This window comes from Arachis duranensis, chromosome 4 (assembly GCF_000817695.3).
Source record: "Arachis duranensis cultivar V14167 chromosome 4, aradu.V14167.gnm2.J7QH, whole genome shotgun sequence".
Taxonomy (NCBI): Eukaryota; Viridiplantae; Streptophyta; class Magnoliopsida; order Fabales; family Fabaceae; genus Arachis; species Arachis duranensis.
In genome coordinates, this window is record NC_029775.3 from 97,855,737 (window position 1) to 97,880,555 (window position 24,819).

Below are 24,819 nucleotides of genomic sequence, written 5' to 3' on the forward strand. Positions count from 1 at the left end.
GCCTGCAAGAGGTAGGAACCTTGCAGAAGTTATGCTGCTGGAATGCCTTATCTGACTTGCGAGTCGGATTACGTCGGATGCGGGTCAAAACCGACAAATAAGCTCAATACCTGCGATATGACAAGACATGTATCATATTATTTGCGCATTTGCATTTGGTTGTGTTTGCTTGTATTACTTCTCCGTGATTGTGCTGTTTGACTTGTTTGTGTGTTGGTTTAGATCTCTTATTTGTGCTATTAGTTTACGGATGTATTGAGGTGAAGTGTGGTGGTTGAGAAATGATTATGTGATTGAGAGATGGTTAATATGACTAATTTTGTGATTAAAATCTATTTTTAGTTTAGAAATTTAAAGAAAAGTAATTATCTAAAGTAAAACTAAAAGTAATTTTAGGTATTTGATAAAAATAGTTTTATTGAGTAAAGTTAATTATTTGCATTTTATTTCATTACTTTTACGGCATTCCCACTCCCTGCTGGGAACGTGTGGTTTGTTCTCACCCCAAACATTTCCACCCTTTCAGTGACACAGGTTTGAAGTCTCAGCATGAAGCCACGATCTTTAATATATGAACTCAGTATGAAGTCACGGACGAATAGTTGGAATTGTTTATAAGTTAAATGATTTTCATAGAGTTTCCTCGCCTTTATTGATTAGGATTTTATTTTATCCAGAGGAATAAGTACTGTATTCGAGTTTTATATTGAATTTATTTGTATAGCATTTATTATTATTACTAATTATGTGATTACTATTACTTAGTGGTACTTGATATATGATTTTAATTAATAAAAATAAAATTTTCAGGCATTTTTCTAAAAAATTGAAATGTGACATCGAATTAAAGGCTCAATATTAAATAGTTAAAAAGAAAAACGAGTTGGTAACGCCTTACTTTTGGTACGATCATGACGCACTGGAAATTGGGTCGTTACAACTTACATTTGAGAATCTTTGAGTAAGTCTATATATATTGCTATGTGAATATATATATTTTTGTGATTAAGTAATAGTTTAAAATAAAAAATATTCATTTTTTTAATGAAAATTTTATTTTGTATTTATAAAAACTCGATATTAAATAAAAATAATATAAAACAACAAGATTTAGAAATAAATGATGCCTGAGCCTATAGGATGATCATAAGTTACTAAACAATAACCGCTAGAAGTAACCTTCGAAACTTGACTTCTTCAATCAATATAATACTTACTCCACATTCCTTGCTGTAAGCTCTTCGATACAGGCCTTTATCCTTTAAGACATATGTTTATTAAATCTCGAATATAGCATCTCTTTGAAATTTAATATTTTTGGCTAACATCTGCAAACACTTAATTATTAGCGTCGAAAACCAAAAATCTGCTAGTAAATTATTACTAACGACATTTATACCGTAAAAATTTGTCTGTCGATAATTTCAACGGTTATCGACGTTTTTTTTGGTGAGGGATATATATATATATATATACCATTTATTATTATTATTAATTGACAATTCATTTTTATTATACTGTTATTCTGACAAAATTATTTTGTTAATTAAATGCCTTATTATTCAGTCTCCTAGATTAAGGATCTATAGAGGTGAGGCAAATTGACATTTGTTTAGGGCATCATGTATACCTCAACATGGCATTGTGGTATACATATGGTAAAAGGATGAAAAAAAATGGTTTACTATAATAAGATGAGTACTGAACACAAAAAACTGAGAAAAGGGTTGGTGAGTTTACGCGGGAATGAAACTTATTTAATTAATGTTTGATAATATATATGAACGAAATAGGCACGTTTTAGTTAACAACTGGATTATCATTATTTCTTTCACACTGACATGATATGCATAAAGATGCAAAATGTCAAAAGATTATTCTTCAAATATTAATCGACTCGTTAGTACATAAAATATTATTTTGAGATAATGATGATATAAACAAAATGCATATGCACACCCACCTGAAACTAATTTATTTATATTGAAGGTACTAAAGTACTTTTACAAACTATATGCATAGTACTATAGTAGTCAGAAAATAGAATCAAAAGTCAAATAATAAACTCTACGAGGCAGAGCAAATTAAACAAGATAATAATAATAATAATAATAATAATAATAATAATAATAATAATAATAATAATAATAATTTATAAAGAGAATATAAAAATTTAGTGTTTAATTATTTTTTTCATTTTATTTTACTATAATCCAAAATTATCCTGTAATTATTTTCTGAAGTTATTACAAGAATTACATTCCGAAACAGTAGTTATTGAACCCTTACCTTGCTAATAATCATATATTGCTATCAGTTAAATATTTACTTATTCATTTTTAACTTTAGGATTCTATTTTTTTATTCTAAAAATATTGGATATTTTTTATTTAGTTTATACTGTAAATTGTAATATTTTATTTATTTAATAACTAATAAATTTAGATTTTTTAATTTTTTTATATAGTTGAATTGACATGGTCTTATTATATGATTGACAACTTTAATTTCTATCATAATAATTATTTTTTTATTAAAAAATATTAACATTTTCTCCTACTATAATAAATAACGTTTGATATTTTTTATTTAATTTATACTGTAAATAATAATATTTTATTTTATTTAATATCTAATAAATTAAAAGAGATATGAGAGTATGATGTCCAATTCTTTCTTCCCATTTTATTCGTACCACTATAAATCAAAACTTTTCTGTAGTTACTTCGTATGTTGCTATCACTTATATATTTATTTATTTATTCATTTTATTTTTAGGATTCTAATTTTATTTTATTATAAAAGTGTTGGACTTTTTTATTTAATTTATGCTTCAAATAGTAACATTTAAGTTTATTTAATCACTAATAAATTTATACTTTGATTTTTTTATTTTTTTTGACATGGTTAAATTGACATAATACTATTCTATAACTGACAACTTTAATTTTTGTCATAATAACTATTTTTTTCTATTATAATATTAAGTGTTAGATATTTTTTGTTTAATTTATTCTGCAAATAGTAATATTTTTTTATTTTATTTAATATCTAATAAATTAAAAGAGATCAGATATAGAAGTTTGATTTCATATTTTTTTTTTCATTTTAGCCTTACTACTATAAACTAAAACTATTATGCAATTACTTCCTGAAATTATACAAGAATCACATTCTGTAGTAGTTATTGAACTCCTACATTACTAATAATCCTACCTTATTATCACTTATATATTTATTCATTCATTTTTACTTTTATACACAACTAAAAAATGGATTAATACAGACAGATTTAGTCTTTATTACAGATGGATTTTTGGTTACCGACGAAATTACCGACGGATTTTGTCCCTCTGTAAAAGCCCCGTCGGAAATTATTTACCGACGGATTTTTTTCCGTCAAAAAATTACAGACGGATTTTTACCAGTTACCGACGGATTTTCCCTCTGTAAAAGCTCTATCCATTTCCCGAAGGCGACGAACTTTCCGACGGATTTTCCGTCTGTAATTACAGACGGATTTTCTGACAGATTTTCCGTCTGTAATTACAGACGGATTTTCAGACAGATTTTTCGTCTATAATTATAGACGGATTTTTCGACAGATTTTCCGTCTGTAATTACAGACGGATTTTCAGACGAATTTTTCATCTGTAATTACAGACAGATTTTCCGACAGATTTTCCGTCTGTAATTTGAACTTTGGAAAATCATCTCACACTCTGATTACAGACAGAAAATCCGTCTGTAAATCCGTCAGTAAGGTAAAATAGAATTTTTTTATTTTTCCAATTACAAAATAAACTTATTTTCATACAAAATAAATATAAATTTAATACAAATTTTTATCTAATTTGTATTCAAATATTTATAATATTTCAAAAAATAAACAAATTCATCGTATTATCAAACTAAAAAAAAACTACTATAAACAAGTAAGTCAATATAATTCAAAATATAAACAAAGTGTATTGATACATCAACTATAATAATAAGTAACAAACATACATCAACAAAGTCTATTGAATAAATTAAAAGTTGTTAATGAGTATCCAAAGGGCTCTAAATGATTTTCCTCGTACTAGTAAATTAAAAGACCTATATTGCAAGCAACTCCTATTCAATTTCCTAACTTATTTGAACAATTTTCGCTGCTCTAATAATTAATAGATGAAGTTGGTGAAGGAGGTCCTGTGTTAATTCCACTTATCTCATCTGCAAAATTCACTTCACTTGCTCTTTCTGCTGCTGCTTCTTCATCATCCCAGCTTTCCTCACACAATCACAAATATTCTCTAAGACCAGATCATTCATGTGCTGAAATAGTAGTACCTGAAAAAATTAAAATAATTAGATGTTGACCAATAAAGGATCGAGAATGTAACACCATGATGCAAATAATGCACAAAATCCAGAATATATGTTGCATAGTCAATAGTGAACAAAATCTCAACTCACACCACAAACATGGCTGTTTCAAATATAATCTAGTTAATAGTAAAAAAACAAACAGCTATTACTATAATGCTGATAGTAATCACTGTCAAACAGTATTGTAATGTACAAACACATCTTCGCATTCAAATGCAAAGCAAAGTAATGATCATTCTTAACACTTTGCTGCTAAAAAAAATAAAGCACCCTTAACCGCAATAAGTAAAAATAAGATGAGTCTAATGTTCTTAATAGCAGGTCTCTCTACAGTGTGAGTATGTCTCCTCTGTTAATTATCTCCTTTTATTGTAAAACTTTGCTCTAAACTACCTACTGAACAATGAGTATTTCAAGTTCAAGTTCATAACATTCAATTTCGGCTGATCAGCAAACCAATTTTTTTTATCAGCAAACCAATGGAAGCATTCAATTTTGGCTGATCAGCAAACCAATTTTGGCTGATCAGCAAACCAATTTTGGTAATAGCTTTCTGAACTTGCTCTGAGTAGTTAAGGTACAGTTCATAATTTGGTGAGAATTTGGACCATGCTAAAAGTTACCACTCAAGCTGGTGTGTCCAAGAAAGCAAAAAACCCATACCTTTAAAAGTGCACTAGGTCATTCTTCCTTGATAATTGTTTGAACACAATCTACGATTCCATTATATTGGTTTGCATATCCCTTTAGGAGGAAAATGAGAACTTTGTTAATGGATTGATAATTGAAACTGGATATTCTTACTGATTTGCATGCGGATTACAGTACATAACATGGAATCATTTGCATATGGCGTTATACGAGTTTCATGTGAAAACGAGATTGAAAAGGAAGAATACAGCAAAAGAAAAGTAGTAGGAAACAGGATTATTTAACCTGAACCATTAATCTTGTCTTGATGACATCAAGGGGAGTTGTTATAGCTCCAGTCAGTGCACCTAGAAAAACAAGATTGTTAATCACATTTTAACACTGGTATAATGCTTTAAGTGCTACTATGCTAGCAGCAATCACATACCTTAAGAGGTTAATTAAGAGAATGGGAATCTATGTTGTGCTACAAGCCTACAACTTAGTATGTGTACACGTGTGTATGTGTGTGTGTATATATATATATACTTCGAGCCTAAAAATGGAATGGCAGTCACATCCTCTATCAAGAAATATAGTGCAACAAAACATATAACTATAGAGCTTGAGAAATTTACCGCAGCCATATAACTCATCCTAATCTGCTCATAGATGCAAAACTGAATAGCATCAAAGGGCAAATCCCGCAATAAAAAAGATCCATACCCCTGGGTTTCAAAGATCAATGTCAAAGGGAAAATAGGATTGTCAAATGTTTCTCAAAAGGAATACGATGATCAATATTAAACATGATATGTAGATACAATGCAGAATCAATTATGTAGGTGCAAGCATGGTATTTCTATGACATAGCTAACATAGTCTTCTTTGCTTGATTCGTTTTTAATACCTTAGAAAATTTCAAATCCTTCCTCATCCTAATAATGATAGATTTTTTTTCAAAATTCAGTTTATATGATCAAATATGTCTTATACTATTCATAAACCACATTGCCTAATATGCAAGTCATTACAGTTTTCCCTCACAACTGATAAAAACAAATAGAAGACCAGGGGCCAAGCTGCATATGATAAAAAATTTCTAAATATCATTACATGATGAAAATGCCAAATTATGAATAATAGTTGCTAAACTATTTAGAAGGAAGGATTTTAGAAGAAAAGAGATATTACCGCTTTGAAGGGCCACCTTCCAGCACAATTAAATTCACTGAGTATTCCATTTCCAAGCTGCAATCATGAAGCAGTTATGTAATGATCCGGGAAAAAATCCATAGAATTCCCTGCTTTTAAATTTGGGTTGAAACTTGAAACAAAAGAGAAAGTTGAAGAACAAAACAAAACCCAAAACCACCCACCTGATATTGGAAGAATGAGGCTTGAAATTGGTGTGAGGCTGAGGTTGAGGCAGCCAGGTGAAAGCAGCAGAGTCTGGACCCATGAAGTCAGCCACAGAGATGTTATTAAAGCCATAATCGTACTCTCATTCTTTTTCAAAATGTACCTATTAAAAACTGTAAACTAAAATTCGAACTTAAATTGCATCCTTATATGATAAACTGAGCTTCTTTACCATCAGACAAAAATTTATGTAGTCATGTATTGATTGTTCAAGAAAAACAAGGCATCAAAAAACAAGCAGTACTTGCTTTAATAAATACCTTGACCAAGAGTGAACTTTATAGGTTGATCTTTATCCCTACTGGAATCAAACTTGGTTCCATCTTCCAAAGTCCTAACATAGTGCACTGCATTCTCGAGATGAAATAAATAATCAAACATCAAACATTTTTTACTATTAACAACAACTACTACTTTTTTATTACTAACAACAACTACTGCCACTAAGAGTGTTCTTGTTTCAGCTTATGTTACCAGAAAAATCTGATTTTCAAAAACAATCCTAATTAAAAAAATCAATAAATCTGATTTTCAGCTTCATACATTCTCAACTTCTTTAATTATATGTAAAATCACCTAAGAAGTTATGTCCAAAGCAAGTATTATTTAAGAGAGAAAAGAAATGGCTTCAAAAGTCAACTTAAAATATTTTAACCCCCTATATTGTAATCAAAAGATTGAACTGAGAAGCATGTTGATTGTTGATGCACGCACTTCATCAAATAAAAAAGAAGCAAGAATTATGAGTGACTTCAATTTATGAATAAAAAATCATGAATGGCTTCAATATTTCTCCAAATCTAAATATGATGCATGAACCATGTAATATATGCCAGAGAATCAAATTCAATGTCTCAACCAAGTACATAGGTAAGGATGATCAATGACTTCCAAAAAGAAAAAAGAACCTATCCTATTCCACTTTTTCTTTTACTTCTATTTTTGTCCTCTTTGTGTCAATGAGTCTGAACTTGACTAAAAGAACACTCTGGAGAAAATGGAAAGCAATTCAATGAAACTAAAGATAACTCTAAAGAGAATAAAAGAAGAAGAAGAACACAAACTATCAGAAAGCAATTCTCTGCTTCTGTCCTCCAGAAAGTTGGGTGCCACCTTCTCCAACTTGTGTTAGAAACAAACTATCAGGCTTTAAATTTAAATGCGTATTTTCTGATATCAAAGTGTTTTAGATCTACACTTTACTAAAAAACACAATAAAATGAGGTTAGGAGATTAGGTCACTTTGCATCTAAAATTAATTGGCCAATTCTCTGGTGCATTTAACTTTCATGCTGAAATTTGTCATTTTAATATATCAATTTGGAAAAAAGATGTCATTTTAATGGAAGAGTCTTCTCCTAATCTCATTTGTGAGGAAGTTATTCTTTCACCTGGAGAGGGATAATCTTGGATGATCACAAACCCAAGTAGCTAGTAATAAAATCAAACTATGATGTAATTCACTAAAACCTATCATGACAACATCAAAACCTTTCCCTCATTGGATATGGCTGGATGCATGAATCAAGCAAAGTTAAGTGATTAGCAGCATCATCCATCAACCCCAAAATAAATCAAATCAAATCGGAAAATAAAAAAGTTGAAAAAAAAGAAAAAAAAGCTTATCATCGTAGAAGAAAATATACTCCATCAAGCAAACAATACAAGAAATTAATATGAATAAAAAATAAAAAACAGTAATTATAACAATTAACAAAAGAATAAACAGAGAAATTAGGTTTGAAAAACTGAAAAACTGTGAAGAGTGGCACCTGAAGCAAATTTTGAAGATATGAATCACCACATTTACCAAACTTCAAGGCTGGTCAATCTTCAACTCCTTTGCACGAGGAGCAGAGAATCAGAAACAATGGACGGCGAGGAGGGAAGGAACCCTTCGCGACGGCGACGCCACGAGCTCAACTCAGAACTTTGTGCGACGGCGAGAAGAGGAGAAACGATGCAAAGAGGGCCGAGTAGAGCTTCCCCAGATGACGAGGGCACCCACGGTCTGTCCCCGCCGGTGGCGACACCACCTTCTACCAGAGGAGAAGAGTTCGAGGGATGAGGGCTGCTGGAAACGTTCGAGGGATGAGTGTGAATGGAGTGTGAATGGGTGGTGATAAAATTAGGATTACCTCAATATTTCCGACAGAAAATTTAAATTACAGACGGATTTTCCGTCTGTAATAATTTAACAAAACGCAACGTTTTGTCTATTTAATTACAGACGGAAAATCCGTCTGTAACTATTTTTCACGGAAAAAAATTAATATTTTCGACCAAATTATCGACGGATTCTCTTTTCCGTCTGTAATTTATGCTAATTCATTTTTTTTATTTTCTGACAAAAAATCCCTCTGAAATTCCCTCTGTATTTCCGTGGGATAAAATCCGTCAGAAATATTTGTCTGTAATAACTAGTTTTCTAGTAGTGATAACTCTAATTTTATTTTATTCCATAATTTTTGTTACAAATAATAATATTTTATTTCATTTAATACCTAATAAATTTAAGGAATATTATAAGAGTTTAGTATTTAATTATTTTTTCTACTATTATAATCTAAAACATCTTGTACAATTATACTTCCTGAAATTATATAAGAGTCAGTTCAATAACCGTTATTGAATCCCTTATCTTCTTCTTATGTAACACCCTACCATACCAAACTTTATGCTTAAGTCGTAAAATAGAGATGGTATAGTATTACGACCTCTAAAATTAAATGTGTACATATAATAGTAAAAGGAATATAATAAACTAGGAGCCTTGAAGAACAGATGAAATAAAAATCACGAAATAAAAGTGCAATGCTCAAAAAACGAGTTAGCCTGCATACTAAGAAAACTATAGTTATCAAGCATAAGATAACAAAAGTAGAAATAGAGGGTCAAAGATACAAAATAACAAGCTCCTAACTCAGCCTACGAAGCCAAGGCTGATCAGAGAATATTTACACATATATATACATATCCAAAACCCAAATTTATATAAACAAAATCCTGTCTTTCTATAAGCCTCTAAGAAGGTCAAAAGAAACAAGTCATGCAGAGAGAACACTAAGTACATATATATACATAACTATAAAACAAAAGTAACCCAATAACCACTTCGCTTCAGAAGTCCAGACGCCTAATGGGGTGCCTCTCGACCTGCATCTGAAAAACAACAACATAGTATGGAGTGAGAACCAGAGGTTCTCAGCATGGTAAAATGCCACACATATAAGATATAAGATCCTAGGAATGCCAGAGGCAATCTTAGAACGCCGACACTCATATTACAAAGCTTAAAGTATTAAACAGAAACCATAAAAGGTGATTTTCTAAGAGTATCTACGCCTAACTTAACTTAATCTTGAATCTAAGTCTTACTGCCTTTCCTCCATACCTCCATCTCCAACAACATAACACAGACAAATAAGCAGATAAAGGCAAGCACAAGAAGATTACAAGTATTGCAGGTAACAAATATACATTTAACATAGCAACACTACAAGAAAAATACCCATTCAGGTACACTTAAAAAGTGTAGCCAAAAATGAAAAAAATGATGCCTTAGGCTACGGCTACGCTTTCTGGGCTACGGCTACGCTTTTTGGGGTGATTCCTATTCAGCCGTTGCCTATTCTCAAAGGCTACGCTTTTCTGCACCAAGGACTACGCTTTTAGCGTTTGGGAATAGGGTACACTTTTCAAGTGATGCTGACCAGGACCAAAGGCTACGTTTCAGCTTCCATTTCTACCAGAATAGGCTACGCTTTCAGTGCTACTGCATCACCTGTAAAGCGTAGCCACATTGTATACTATGGCTACTCTTTATAAGTGTAGCCTTAGGTCCTTCAATTTGTTTTGAATACTATAGCTACTGTATATAAGTGTAGCCTTAGCTCTCTTATTTTTTTATATATATAATATTTTAATAATTATTAATACAACATAATATTTACTTATTTAGTAATATGATTACATGTATAATAATTTTGTATTTTTAATTAAATGAGTTAAATATTATAAAATAAAAAAATACATAATTATACTAAATAATTTTTTTAAATAATAAAAATTATCTCTAACCAAAATATATTTATAATAATGATCAAAAAATACTAGAATGAAATTAATTATGAATATTCATACATCTCACACTTAGAATTTATTACTAATACTCTACAAAAAACATATCCTACATAAGTATCTTCTATTAAAAGTCATTAGTCAACTAACCATACATGTATTCATTCCTAACATTACTCTATCTTAGCCAATAAACCACAATAATAATCAGCTTAATCTTCGTTATTATCCTGCATAATTATATAGAAAAGTAGTTAGAAAAATATTCATAATTAAAAAATCAAACTCAAAACTATCAATGACTGATATCATTAATTCTTTCTGTACCTTGTACAAGTTTCACCGATGCATAATAGTGTTTCACAAATCTAAATTTAGAATTCAAAAATAAAAAAGCATAAGCTATAACTCATAAAATAAAAAAGCTATAAAATCAGAAATAACCAAGTCATACTATATTTGTTGTGTTATGTCATATATACCAAGTCATTCCATGTTTCTAGTTCATGGTGAAAAGGAAATAACCAAAAATAACAATACAACTTTCAGCCACACAGCAAACAGAAGTGCAAAAAATAAGAAATACAACAACTAGAATTGTACAAACAAATTCAGCTATAGCAATACAACTTCGTTAAGTGTTAATAAAGCCAATAAGATATGAATTCTAGCCATAGCAATTAATGTAAATGCAAGCAACACAAAACTATTCCAATATCACCCATGAGACTATAGCATCTGCCCCCTTAAAAGGAATCATCTGCCCCCTTAAAATACCAACATACCAGGAAATTTCATCTCCCGTTGCGTATCTTCCCGTGTGGTCCTTCAAGAGTTTTTCAAGTGCTGAAACAAAAGTGGTAATAGTAAGATAGCATTAGAATATGCCCCAAAAAAATAGAAATGCATATTTGAAGCCTTTAGTGTATAAGCAAGTTAATCAAACATCACCTGTGAAGCCCTTTCTAAAGACACCTTATACCCAAGAAAGTTTCCGTCAGGGCCGACTTTTTCCCTGATATAATTCTGCAAATAACAGTGAACATAGTGTGTAAAGTATAAGCTGAAACATTCAGGAACAACAGCTGCATTCGTAATAGAAAATCAGGAACCAAATGCACACCAGAAAGCTTATATTTTGAAGAGACTGTATGGATGAGGAAATGATGTGGGTAGCTTGTCGATGAGAAGACATGATTAGAACTTAGAAGGCAACGCATTCATTAGAGTTTGCAACCACTAACTGACACAGAGCAGGTGTACCTGAAAATTGATTGCTCTTTTGTGAATATCACTAGGCAGCAAAAGGTGTTGAGGATACTTATTGTCCAGATACTGCATAGATACAAAACAACAATATGAATGAGGGAAACAAATGGGGAAGGGGTACAGAAAGAAAGCATTTAGATATGAAGTTGCAGGGATGACCATAATAATGGCTAAGGAGTCAGCAAGCACAAGATCGTTATCCACCAGAACCGGCACAAAACCAACAGGGTTAAGCTTGAGGAATTTTGAACATGATCAAATAAAATATTGAATAAACACTAATCATACTGCACATGTAAAGTAGTCTTTCCTTACAAAATTCATATCTACAAAGAACTAGAAATTCAGGGAAGACTACAATTTTGACCCCTGAAATAGACTTTCCTTACAAAATAACCATTTCAAGTTTTCAATTTGACAAACTAAATCCAAGAGAGCATATCATTACTTGTTATTTATAGTTTTTGTTAGCAGAAGATTAGGGATTAAGTTGTGAGGATCTTGAGGAAAATAAAAGGAAGGGAACAAACAGGGATGAGATTGCTCTCCTTTCAAGAGATTGATGGCTACATAGTCATATTTTAGGTCTGAAATGAATGAAAATCACAATCATATTCAGAGGAAGAAAGAAGCAAGGAAATTATCACAGAAACACAAAACTATTCCAACATCACCCATGAGACTATAGCAACCAAGATAATCAAGGTTTGGGTTGGTTACTCAAGAGCATTAAGAAGAAGAAGGAGAAGTGGAAAATAGAAATTACGAGTTACTAAAATCACTAAACCATATAAAGAGATAGAGGATGTAACTAACATCAAATTGAAAGCTTTCAGTTCAAACTTAAAACACAGATCTAATTTCTGATACTCACTTTAGTAGGCATAACCCTTCCCTTTTCTTTACGAAACTGATTATACACAATTACTTATACAATTCATAACAACAGTTTCAAAATTCAAATTAAAAAAAGAAAAACTCGCAAAATCCTCAACATGCCAAGAAGGGGGAAAAACAGTGGGGAAAAAACACAAAAACAGAAAGAGAAAAGCAAAGTAAGGAAGTAGCATGGAAGACTTCAAATGCATGTAAGAACTAGAAAAGGAAAAATTAAGGGAGAAAAAGATTAAGCTTTGCCACCAACCTTAATCCTCTCTTGTTCTTCTCACGGGAGACAATGACAGAATCACCAAGAGCACCAGCTTTCCCACAAACAGTGACAAGCATACACAAACCCAGAATCAATCTTATTCCTTTTTGTATGGATTAAGAAACTACCAGCTTCTTTTTAATAACTGTTCATCTGAAATCTCCACATGAAACTTCATCAACATTCCACTCTTATGCATAATTAGTTATGTGCTTACCCTTTGGTCCTTTACTAAGTACATAACATCTTAAAATATGATGATTAAATGTATGCCAAATACCAACTTTGAAGCAATTAAAAAATGGTAGAATAGAAAGAATCAATGTCAAAGATCCCTATACATATTCTGCCAACAAATAAATATTTATTCACCACTTTTTATATGATTTTTTAAAAACCGGCTACTGATTTAGTACACTTCAGAAAAACAGCAAGCTGTAACCAATTTAGAAAAATTATATAAAATTCATCTTTGGTTAGATTCTCCTAAAGTTTGGTATGATTGAACCAGACTTACCCATCTTTTACCCAGTTTAAGTCTCAGAGCATTTTCACTTCTCTAAAAAAAGTTATGCCTCTCGAAATATGGTTTTATTTTAAGGAAAGGGTGCTGTCGCAGCAGTAAACAACCCTGCTTCTAGAAGACACAACTTTCTCTATAAAATTTGAATTATTTTGAAATTTGGACATAAAATACTAGACATCCTAATGTTTCATTCCTCTTTGGTTTCACCTCCAAAGTGTTTCAGAGTATTAAGATATGTGGTTTTGAAGTTGCTGTTCCAGAATTCGTATAGCATTGTTTCTGCAAAAAATGACCAGTTTCTAAAAATCATATCTCCCAAACCACACATCGAAAAATTCTAAAATTTTAGGAGAATAATCTAGACATCTTAAGGTTTCATAGAAAAATAATTTCACTCATTTTGAGTCGGTATATTGCTCCCAATTTTGTTCACAAATTGCTGCCCAAAACTGCATAATTCTGCAACATGTAACCTCGGGTTTTGAGAGGTCAAAAATTGATTCCTAGCTTTTCACTTACTCTAACCTTGCATTCTAACTTTCTTTTACCTATTGTAACTTTTTGGAAATATTAAATCAGCCCCAAGTGTTCAGGATTAATAAATCACCATTTTTTGTCACTTTTCACATTTAAGCATACTCATATAAAATCAACAATTTCTGCACTAATAGACAAATAGACATATATAAATAGTGACATTTAAATTCATATTTTAGCGATTAATCATGCTAAGTGTGTCAATTATAAAGTAGCCATTGGGTTCATGTTGCTTAAAAATTATGCATTAGTTTATTATTTTATTTGGAAGGGGTCTTTCATCTTCATGAGTATGATCATGAAACTTGGTGAAGCATTGACAATTGGACTTAGGTAGAATTGAAAATTGATTTTCTTAAGAAGACCTTTGCATTGGTCAAGTAGCGTCAATTCGTAACTCTTACATCATGGATGTTATGCTAGTTATATTAAGCAAAGATGTTATTATAGCTATGTTAGTAATAAATATTTTGGGATGTTATGTTTAAGTTAATTGGTTAGTTAAGTATATATCCATGTTGCTCATGAATATATGTTCAAAAAACAAACATTAAGAATGGCTCATACCAGGAGCAAAAAAGATACACATAAGAGTAGCATTCCGGAGAGAGGACGGCAAAAAAAATGGTTGACCAAAAAAGGTACGTTAATTGGTTAGCGGTGAATTAATAAGAAACTCACAATGTTGTGCTTTAATAGTAAATGTTAATTCCGAATTTCTCTTCGGTTGTCACTATGTGCTGATTATGATTGTCTGTGTAAAAAACACTGGTATCTAGGTGCTCACCATGTTGTGTGGCTTCAGTTATGAAGCATTTAAGTTCAGAAGCGGACGGAGAGAAAATAAGAAAAGTGGAGAACATGGTCTTTGGCTGGCTACAATATGTGCCTGAATGGGCTGTCAACCAAGATATGATGGTGGTATTAGTATTATCATATAGTCGGAATGAGAAGTCATTGATTGTCGGTACTAGAAAAATTTTCATAATAGTTCAATCCATTGCGCGGTGTTTTGGACTACCAAATCATTGTAAGTAATCCCCAAATAAAATAGAAAGAAAAGCAAAAAAAAGGTATTTTTTCACAATAATCTTGTTGAATATATCTTTTATATAAAATTAGCAAATAAAAATTTGTGCATTGACTCATTTTCTGTTTAATAGGGGAGAGTTTCAAAAATCCAGAAACACCAGCAGAGTACCGACTTTTTAACAGCTTCATAGAAAAGACACAGGCCGATTTCAAAGAGGATGTTATCATGATGTTATCTATTAGGCCAGGTACATTTACGATTAGCTAATTGTAGTGGTTGAGAGGTTTTAGGATGTGGGGAAGAATACAGTGAATGGTTGTAAGTTCGCGTTACTGGTGAGCCGTGTATCCTTAACCTTTGATTTGTTGTTTGTTAGTTTATAATATACTTTGATTATAGTAACTGCTTTAACTTTCAGATTAATATCTTCATGCCAACAAGAATGGAGATTTAGAAAGATATAATGAGAGAGAATCGTGGATCATAGACTAGTCGCTTAGTGATCTGAAGACGATCGATGAAGAGAAAAGCACATCACATTCAGTGAGATATATGATAAATATATAATTTTCAATAGTGATAAGTGTGAAAAATATGTTAATTGGATCACTTCTTTTATGATCTAATGAAAACAAAGCTTATATTTTGTCCACTGCAGGGTCTTCTAAATTTAATTAGAAAGATGTCTGGGTTATCAAAGAAGTACAACCGTGTATCAAAGAAAGGATGCGTTAGGGAAAAAACAAGGTGTAAGAGAAAGACTCACAAAGAAACTTTCACAGGAGATGTGACTTAACTGACACACGGGCAGGACATGCATCAACTGCTAAATTTGATGAAGGTCTTTAAAAAATGAAAGTTAATGATTTTTTAGTATAAAAATTTATTGCTGTAACCTATCCCTTTTTAATAGTATACTAGTATAATTTTTTTTAATTTGGACATTTGTGTTAAAATAATTAATTATTACATTTGTATATAAAGTTTTATCATATATAGAGTTATTTTAATATATGTTTCCTACATATAATTTTGAGCTTAGTTGATAAGGATAGCAACTATAATCAATTTTTTTATCTAATTTTAGAAGTGTGATATTAATTTTATAATTTGTAGATCTATCTTTAACTTTGTTCTTTTAAAACATCTACGTTATTATTAACAACTATTGCAGCTACTTATGTTGAGCATGGCAATTGACCTTACACATTTAGATGTATCTTTTTATCTTTTAGTATGTCAGTTCATAAGTTAATAATTTTGAAACCTATGTGAGTATCGATGGATTAATATGTATAACATCATTTCTACTCTCCCTTATATGCATACTTAAAAACTTTGTTACTCAACTGCTTTGGTTTAATGTGTAACATATATGACAGTTTGTTAAGCGTTATTGCAAATAAATAAAGATCTTACTAATGTTAATACTAGTTACCGTGAACAGGAGTTCGAATAGCTATACTTGTCATTTTAATTTTGATGTCATATATGCCTAACACATGATATTATCCCTGTGCTCTTATAGATGTTAACTGTTTGGAATTGCAGATGTTACTATTCATTCTTTACTTGACTCTGCACAAAGAAACTTTGGGTAAACTTTCAAATTAAAATCATTATACATTTGAGAGTACTAGATTTATTTGATCGGATTAGATTTGGGTTAGGTGCCTTTTTTATTATTACCTATAGTTACTCAACCTCCAATTTATTTAAATAGAAATTGCAGTTAAGAGTCCCAAAAAGAATGTATTGGGGAGAATACAATGTGTTTGAAGAAGACATGTAAGGAAACGCCCACGGGGGATGAGACAATCTCCGACACACCTATTGGAAATACAAGAGATAATAATATTGATGAAGGGTTTTCAGAGAAAAGGCAAGTTAGTTGAATTTAACCATAATACGAACTATTGATAATTATAGTAGGTGCACGACTTTTTATTTCTGACTCTTTCCTAGTTTTCGAATGGTATGTTTAATCAACGAATGATGTTATATATCTAATCTTATGAATATTACACTACTTTCTTTACATTAGTTCGCGCTAACTCCCTTTTGAAAATGCATACTTTCTACCAAACTAAAGTATAAAAAACTTGCACGAGAACTTGCAATAGGCACTAAATTAAGAGGACTTAAGCATTAATTAATGTGCAGGTATTTTGGAGAACCTGTAATGGTATTGTATGTTGCACCAGAATACCCAATTCAAGTTGACTTTCCAATCTCATCATTCTCGCTTGGCATCACTCAGTTGCACATACCAGACTCATCGCTTGGATCTCCAGTAACAAACGAACCAAATGTGATTCAGAAACCTGAAGCACTAGAAAATATAAGAAAATCAGAAGATTTGGTGGAAACACCAATGCCATCAGGGGTGCTGCAAGGCCTACAGGTGATGACACAAACAAGATATACAAGTGAGCAACAGATTATAGAGTTGCACAGAATACCACGCTCGCATGGATTCGAAGTGGTGATGTTTAGCTGCGGCGAATAGACCTGCAATCATTGGGCTAGCATAGAAGAGTAAGCGATACGATAAGACCGAATAAAAAAGCGTCAGAATTTGGTGAGTATGTATTCTGCATTAAAGTGCTATGAAATGCAATGCTTTTATTCTATTCAGGTGGTTGATTACTGCTATGCCATGGTCAATGGTTAATTTTTACTGTATTCCGCCGAGATTAATGGTTAGTACAATTTTTCTTTAACCACTTAATATTAATTAATCCCCACAATTGCCTCGGTAAATGATACTTTTGAAGATATAGAAAATCTTTATTTATGAGTTATCACTCTTCATTATTTTCTTAGGTGTTTAAATAATCAAAAATGGATTTGCAGGCGCTAAGATTGACTGATGATAATATTGAACAATGTGTAGGCATGAACACGGGATTTGTCCATGTTCTTAGTGGGTTGATAGGTTGCGGGCAGCACTGGTTCGATGCGAAAAAGGCAAAACAAATGAAATATGTAAGTAATTCACGTACTTACTTATAATCTATACACAAAATCTTCTTTTTATTACAAGCAAGTGATAAAAAACTATATGTTAACATGGTTTTTTCAACAATGAAATGGTTTGTTCTAGTGTGTCAAGATGATCACTGGTTACTATATGTGCTCCACCAGCATACTGATAACCTATGGGTGTTAGACTCCATGCACAATGGGCCACACTCCAAGCAGCAAAAACAAAATAGATAAATATGTTGTATGTTTTTTTAATTTTCTCCCTTCTTTTTCTATTTGGCTTGTCATAGGACTTTCTTTTCCAAGAGTTGGCTGCAACTATAAATCAGAGTGTAGAATTCACAGCTGAGGGTTACGAGTGTTGGTATGAAACAATGATCCCAAAACAGCCAAATGGATAAGTGAGCTTGAGAGGAAAACTAATAAAGGTAAAAAGAAATCAACTGAAGCAAAATTTTAATATATTGACACGACTCTTTATTGTTTATGTTAGATAGGTGAAACTGTGGCATATATGTCATAAAATGAATGGAAATGTGGGATCCAAAAAGCTTCGGATGGATCAAACATGCCTATTTGAATGTGGATTAGTGTAATCCAAAATATATGCCAATGCTAATTTACGTTTCAATATATAACTACTCTTTTTGGATACATTCAATTTATAATTCCTGAATTTATATTTGTTTCTATAATGTATTTTGTAACAAATAGATATATACATGTTTATTATCACAAGTCTAGCTGTAATAAATCCGGAAGAAAATAGTAATTGACATACTAATTTGCAAAGACGTCTCTAGAAGTGTGGTAGAAGGTGTACTCAATGTGCCATGTCGTCATGTGGAGGATAGGAGCAAGAAAAAAAATACTAAAAATTCATGGACGAATCCAAGGATGATGTCACTGATTCGAAGGGTGAAATGGGATAAGAAAGCTAAATGGAACTATAAACAATAACTTGGGATTAGAATTGGTGTGCATGTGTGTTTACCGTTAATATGATTTCAGAGTTTTATGGATGTTATCATGAAATACATATGGATGTTATTGGGTTTAAATAAAAAAAGGAAGCATCTTTTTTATAAGTTAGCTATACTTGACAGCAAGCTAAATATCTCTACAAATAATTAATTAGCACTAGAGTTGATATGTTTTTATAAGTAAATACACACACATCAACTCTAGTCCCAATAACATCCATATGTATTTCATGATAACATCCATAAAACTCTAAAATCATATTAACGATAAACACACACCAACTCTAATCCCAAGTTATTGTTTATAGTTTCGTTTAGCCCATTCCCCCTTCAGTCTTTTTTTTCTTGCCCTTATCCTCCACATGTCGACGTGGCACATTGAGTATACCCTCTACCATACTTTTAGAGACGTTATCTTTGCAAATTAGTATGTCGATTATAATTTCCTTCCGAATTTTTGTCGCCGAGCCTGTGATAATAAACAGATGTATATTTGTTTGGTATAAAATACATTATAAAAGCAAATATAAATTCATTCATTATAAGTAGAATGCATCCAAAAAGAGTTATATATTAAATACGCAAATAAGCACCGGCATATGTTTTGGATTACACTAACCGTTGTCCAAATAAGCATGCTTGATCTGCCAAGCTTTTTGGATCCCATATTTCCATCTATTTTATTACATATATGCCACAGTTCTATCTATCCAACACAAACAATAAAGATTGTGTCAATATATTAAAATTTTACTTAAGTTGATTTGTTTTTACCTTTTTTTAGTTTTCATCTCAAGCCCACTTATCCATTTGCCTGTTTTGGGATCATTGTTTCATAGAAATACTCCTAACCCTCAGTTATAAATTTTACACTCTAGCCTATGATTGTAGCCAATTCTTGGAGAAGAAAGTTTTACGATAAGCCAGATAGAAAAAGAAGGGAGAAAAATTAAAAAAACATGCAACACAAGAAACAAGTAACACCCAAAAAAATTCATCATCAAAATTCTATTATCACTTACAATATATTCATCTATTTTTTTTCGCCGCCCAGAGTGTGGTCCATTGTGCATGGAGTCTAACACCCATAGAGATTATCAGTATGTCGGTGGAGTACATATAGCCACTAGTAATCATTTTGACACACTAGAACAAACCACTTCATTATTGAAAAAAGCATGTTAGCAAATAGTTTTTTTTATCACATGATTATAATGAAAAGAAGATTTTGTGTATAGATGATAAATAATTACGTGAATTACTTACATATTTCATTTGTTTTGCCTTTCCCGCATCGAACCATTTCTGCCTGCGGCCAATGAACCCACTAAGAACAGAGACAAATTTCGTGTTCGTGCCCACACATCGTTCAATATTATCATTAGTCAATCTATCGCCTGCAAACCTATCTTTGATTATTTAAACACCTAAGAAAATAATGAAAAGTGACAATTCATAAATCTAGATGCTCAAATGTATAAATGATTTTAATTCGAAAGCTTACCCAAAGATTCTTCATGCAGAGTAAAATAAAGAATGAATATTAACATCCACAACTCCAAACAGTTAACATCCATAAGGCCATAGGGATAACATCATGTGTCAGGCATACATAACATCTGAATTAAAATGACAAATATGAGCTATTTGAACTCTTACTCACGGTAACTAGTATTAGCATTAGTAAGATCTTTATTTTTTTGTAATAACTCTTAACAAACTGTTATACATGTTAACATTAAACCCAAACCCAAAGTAGCTAAGTAACAAAGTTTTTAAGTATGCATATAAAGGAGGGTAGAAATAATGTTATACATGTTAATCTATCGATACTCACATAGGTTTCAAAGTTATTAATTTATGAAGTGACATACAAAAAAATAAAAGATACATCAAAATGTGTAAGGTCAATTGCCAAGCTCCACATAAGTAGCTACAATAGTTTTTTAATGATAACGTAGATGTTTTAGGAGAAAAAAAGTTAGAAATAGATCTATAAATTACAAAATTAATATCACACCTCTAAAATTAGATAAAAAATTAATTATAATTGCTATTTGTATCAACTAAGCTCAATATTAAAATTAATGTATATATGTTAAAATTTTATATACAAATGTAATAATTAATTATTTTGACACAGATGTCCAAATTAAAAAATATATATATACTAGTATATATGGTTAAAAAGAGGCAAGTTAGAGCAATAAAATTTTATCATGTAACTAAAAAATCATTAACTTGCCTTTTTTTCGAAGGATCTTCATTAAATTTAGCAGCTGATGCATGTCCAGCCCGTGTGTCGGTTAAGTCTCATCTCCCGTGGGAGTTTTTTTATGAGTGTTTCTCTTACATCTTATTTTTTTCCTAGCACATCTTCTCTTTGATATGCGATTGTGCTTTTTCGGTAGGGCAGACATATTTTCAATTAAATTTAGAAGACCCTACAGTGGATAAATTATAAGCTTTATTTTTGTTAGAGCATAAAAGAAGTGATCCAATTAACATATCTTTTACACTTATCACTATTAAAAAATTATATATCTATCATATGCTTCACCGAATGCGATGTGCTTTCCTCTTCATCCAATGTCTTCAAATCACCAAGCAACCAGTCTCTAATCCATGATTCTCTCCCAATATATCTTTCTAAATCTCCATTCTTGTTAGCATGGAGATATATAATATGAAAGTTATAGCAGTTAGTATAATCAAAGTATATTATAAACTAACAAACAACAAATCAAAAGTTAGGTATATACAGCTCACCAGCAACACGAATATACAACCATCCACTATCTTCTTCTCCACATCCTGAAATCTATCAATGCCTGTAATTAGCTGATCGTAAACGTACTTGGCCCAATAGATCTGCCTTGGATTCGATACATTAATGGTAGCCCGTATAAGTATGTTTGAAACGGTGGCCTTCGACGAGGGAAAGAATAAATATTTCGATATCAACATGATGAATTGTCTTCAGAAAATGATTCTATCATCATTGAACTGCATGGAGGAAGTGATAACATCCTTTTTCAAATCGGTCTGGGTCTTTTCTATGGAGCTATTAAAATGCCGATACTCTGCTAGGGTTTTTGGATTTTTGAAACTCTCTCCTGCCAAATAGAAAATGAGTCAATGCACAAATTTTTATTGGCTAATTTTATATAAAACAATATTCAACAAGATTATTGTGAAAAAATTTCTTTTTTTATTTTCTTCCTATTTTATTTGGAGGATTATTTACCATGGTTCAGTAGTCTAAAACACCGAACAATGGATTGAACTGTAATGGAAATTTTCTGGTGCCGGCGATCAATGACTTCTCATCTCGACTGTATGATGATGCTAATGCCACCATCATGTTTTGGTTGACAGCCCATTCAGGCACATATCGCAGCCAACCATACTCTATGTTCTCCACCTCCCTCATTTTCTCTCCACCTGCTTCTGAACTTAAATGCTTCATAACTGAAGCTAAGCAACACGGCGAGCACCTAGATACCAATGTTTTTTACATACACAATTATAATTAGCACACAATGATAACCGAGGAGAAATTCAGTATTAACATTTACTATTAAAGCACAACACCCCGAGTTTCTTGTTAATTCACCGCTAATCAATTAACAAATATTTTTTGGTCCACCAGATTTTTTTTGCTATCCTCTTTTCAGAGTGTTACTCTTATGTGTATCTTTTTTGCTCCTAGTACAAGTCATTTTTAATGCTTGTCTTTTGAACTCCTATTCATAAGCAACACAGATATATACTTAACTAAATCATTTAACTTAAACATAACATTCTAAAATGTTTATTATTATCATGGTTACAATAACATCTTTACTTAATATAACTAGCATAACATCCATGATGTAAGAATTACGAATTGATGCTAATTGACCAATGCAAAAATCTTCTTAAGCAAGCCACATTTTTCAATATCTAAGTTCAATTGCCAATGCTTCAACCAAGTATCATATATTACTTCCTTTGCATATGTATGTATGTATGTATGTATTTCAAATAGAATGAAAGAATGATCTTCACAATTGGTATACCTTACAATTTAATGAAGGAACTTTAGCCATACATAGGTGCTAGCACAACAGTGATATTCTTGTTTTATACCAAATTGAACAAACATGCTAATGGTCGTCTAGCTAGAATATATTATATAGATTATAGCAATTTTTTTTAGATTATTAATTTACTATTTAAGCAATAAATAAAAAAATAGTTATTTTGTTGGTATTACAATATATAATTAAATGTACTTGCAAATTTTTTTATATTATTAACTGTGCATGAAAACCTAATTCAATTAAACATCAATAATTACAAAATTTTTTATTTTGAGAAAGAATTATTAAAATACAAAAATGTGCCAGTGAATAAAATTAAATAACTAGGAAGTATTGATATACCGGTACACGTATGTAAGTTGTTCACTCTTATCATACATGTCTTGTATAGCAAAAATGCCTATTCTGGTTTCTCCTTCAGTATGTAAGTGAAACCTATGAATATATAGCACACTATTTGCACAAAATAATAATAATAATAATATCTCATGATCAAATTTAAATCTTAATGTATTCATGAGAGTGACAAGAAATTATTTGTGATATTACATGTGTATAACTAACAAATTAAAAGAAAAATACATACGTAATCTTCTTTAGAAAATAGATAACTTAATTACCTACCTCGTCAAGTATAACAATGGAAAGTTTTGGTAGTTTATTGATTTGATTTGATTTTGTCATGGTCATTATCAAACCCTAAAACCATTTAGAGAGCCATATACTTACGGCGGTGCCGAAGGAGAGCTTGGCGTTGCGACCCTTGAGGAGGATGGTGCCGGAGAGGAAGGCATTGGCGGCAAGGCGAATGCAGCATAACCGGTTAAACCTTCTAGAACATTCTGCATCTCTCCGTTGCTGAGAGTGACCATAACCGTCAGATCCTTCTACGTCAGCCTGGCCGATACGTCTCCGATGAACTCCGTGTCCGTCTTCTCCCTGCAAAGAGTCTCACTCAGAGGACTCAACGCCGGAACCACCCCTCCTCCATTGTTGTTATTATTATTCCCCGAAGGTTTACTTGCCTCTATCTCCATAACCACTACTTGACTAGTTACTTTCGATTGATCAGAAACAGCATATAATATAGAGGCAAGAGAAAAAGGACAAAAGGGTAATTACAAGTGTACGTATGTTTATGTTTATAGACCTAAAAGGAGTGACAGGGTGAATGAGGAAGTTGTATGTGTTGAGAAGCTTTGACGGTGTAGGAAGTGATGAAGAAGGGTTTAAGAGAGGATGATGTCCCATGCAAAAAAGGTTTAGTTTATGGTATGCGAATAAGAATGTGAATATGAATAAACCAGTATAATTAACTAGAGAGAGGAAGGTGATGAGGTTTTGAGGAGTTGCTGAACGTTGAGCCATTTTACGGAGCAATTAATGGGTACAGCTAGTTGTTGGTAGCTAACATTTAATGCCAAAACCGACCCCCATTTAACTCGAGGCATATGTTATTAACTTATTATTAATATATATTTAATAATATTTTTTAACCGTAAATTTTATATAACTCTCTCTAAAATAATATATAAGTTATCTTTCATAATGTATCACATTTTAAGTGATTATCTACTTAATATACTAAAATTGAATTTTCTCCCAACTAATAAAGATAAAATGTCGATCTCTCGTGACTCTGTTTTCTCGCCAAAATGAACTTTTCTATTCTCTATTCTAAATTATTTTATAAAAATTTTTTTATTATAATTATATTATAATTAAAATTTAATAAATAATACATA

The 24,819-nt window shown here is 31.4% G+C and overlaps 1 pseudogene; it reads right to left on the reverse strand.

The window, feature by feature from the left end:
• Positions 1–11,209: 11,209 nt before the first annotated feature.
• On the reverse strand, positions 11,210–13,443 carry LOC107485083 (glutathione S-transferase zeta class-like; annotated as a pseudogene).
• Positions 13,444–24,819: the final 11,376 nt, after the last annotated feature.